This window comes from Heterodontus francisci, unplaced genomic scaffold (assembly GCF_036365525.1).
Source record: "Heterodontus francisci isolate sHetFra1 unplaced genomic scaffold, sHetFra1.hap1 HAP1_SCAFFOLD_51_2, whole genome shotgun sequence".
Lineage (NCBI taxonomy): Eukaryota > Metazoa > Chordata > Chondrichthyes > Heterodontiformes > Heterodontidae > Heterodontus > Heterodontus francisci.
In genome coordinates, this window is record NW_027141369.1 from 6,007,084 (window position 1) to 6,009,306 (window position 2,223).

General features: G+C 42.2%; 1 non-coding gene across 1 annotated transcript; it reads left to right on the top strand.

The window, feature by feature from the left end:
- The first annotated feature begins 1,161 nt into the window (after positions 1-1,161).
- Positions 1,162-1,234, top strand: trnaf-gaa (transfer RNA phenylalanine (anticodon GAA)). Its single transcript has one exon. It is a non-coding gene; the product is annotated as a tRNA-Phe (tRNA).
- Positions 1,235-2,223: the final 989 nt, after the last annotated feature.

Consider the following 2,223-nt stretch of genomic DNA (forward strand, 5'->3'; position numbering starts at 1 on the left):
CAGCACAGATGCTGCCAGAGCTGCTGAATATTTCCAGCACTTTCTGTTTTTATTTCAGCATTTGCAGGATGTTGCTTTGATCTGAAAAATAATGGATGATTGGCTGGGAGGTTCCAGTGAAATTCCACAGCAGCTAATAAAGCTTGACCTGTCAGTGGCTCCTTGGTTTAGGGGTATGATTCTCGCTTACGGAGTATGGTTAATTAATATGCGAGAGATCCTGGGTTTAAATCCCAGACGAGCCCTGGTCTGCTGGCATTTTTAGATTAAGGTTGTCTATTGGTTTCAGCGTTGCAGAAGGTGGAATTGACTTCCATCCGGAGCTGGCTTGAGGACCAGACGACTGGATTCAAAGAGCTTGTCGACAAAATTGTAATAAACTAAATGTACAGATAGCCAAGTGGGAATATAAAGTTGTTACTGCAATTGTGACCTGACTCCAAATACAACAGGACTGGGTTCTGGACTGGAATGGAATGGAATTCTTCAGTGTTTCTGTTGTTTGGCTTGCATTGACTCATCGATTTTCTTCTTTTTCACGTTGTCGATGCCTTTGAATAATTGTGGATCCTTCTTCAGAGTGTCTTCTTTCACCAGGTAGTTCTGACCTCTGATGATGTTGATCGTAATCAGCTTCAATTCGCTGATAGTTTTGGAAGTGAGCAGATTTCCTATGCTTGATTCTACAACATGGAACTCAGTCTGACATGTGGACCCATGGGAGGATTTGAATGCCACCCCTGCGTTGGAGTTGCATCCATCCAATCAGAGAGCGAGTAGAAGTGACAGTTCTGTCAGTCGAACATGAGACTTTTAATGGCAGGGTTGTGAGTTTGAGTGCCATTCTGTTTTTCCCTTTTTTAAGGCTTCTTGAGCAGAGAGTACAGCGAGTGTTTGAAATGAGCAAATCTCGCTTTGATTCAGGACTCTTACCTCTCTGCAGCATCTCGCTATGAAAGATTGAATTTGATCTCATTTCATTCTCAGCTCAGGGTCTGTGCGGCTCATTGGCACTTCTGGCTGTCTCCCGCTTCACAATCCATCAGTACTGAGAAAGCAATGGGGAATATTACTCACATGTTGTGTTCTTTAATTTTTTGGAAAACTTGAATGTATGTATTTTCTTCCAAAATAAGGACACCGAACCACTGTTAATGTGGGGCTGAAATAGCTCAGTTGGGAGAGCGTTAGACTGAAAATCTAAAGATCCCTGGTTCAATCCCGGGTTTCAGCAATTCCTTATGCGTCCCTTGCCTTGGTTCTGATTTTACGGTTGCACCATTTACTCGTGGGCCAAGTCATTACTACCCACAACATAAAAACGTTCCACCTCATCAAGGATGGGAAATACTTATATCTTCTATATTTAGCTTATTCTCTATTTCTATGAGAATAAAATGGCAGTCAACATGAAAGGAAACCCAAATCTCTTCGAGCAGCATGCAAATGATAAGTGGGTAGTAAGAGGTTGAGTCGGGCCTATTAGGAACAAAAAGGATAATATAAGCTTAGAGGTGCAGGGCAATGTTAATCTACTTAATGAGTACTTTGTATCAGTGATCACTGAGGAAGTGGAATTGGACAAAATATCAGTAGAAGTGAAGAGAGTAGAGGCAATGGAGAGAGTACAAATTGAGAGAGGGAGGTACTAAAAAGGCTGGCTGTGCTTCGGGTAGATACATCACCTGGTCCGGATGGCTTGCAGCCCAGGTTGCGAAAGGAAATGTGGATGCAGATAAAGGAAGGGTTCAGTATAATCTTCCAATCTTCCCTGGATACGGGGGAGGTGCCAGAGGATAAACAGTGGCAAATGCGACGCCCTTATTCAAGAAAGGGTGTAAGGACAGTCTGGGTAACTACAGGCTAGTTAGATTAACAGCAGTGGTGGGTAAGGTTTTAGAAAGAATAATCAGGGTAAAAATCAACAGTCACTTGGAGAGGTTTGAGTTAATTAAGGAGAGTGAGCATGGATTTATAAATGAAAGTTCAAGCTTGACTAATCTAACTGCATTTTTTGATGAACTAACAGAGCAGGTTGATGAAGGGAATGCAGTGGATGTTGTTTATATGGATTTTAAGGAAGCGTTTGACAAGGTACCACATAAAAGGGGTGTTAACAAAATTGAGGTTCGTGGTGTAGGAGGGTCAGTGTCCAATTGGATAGAAAATTGGTTTAAGGACAGAAAACAGCGAGTCTTATGAAATGGTTCTTTGTCAGACCGG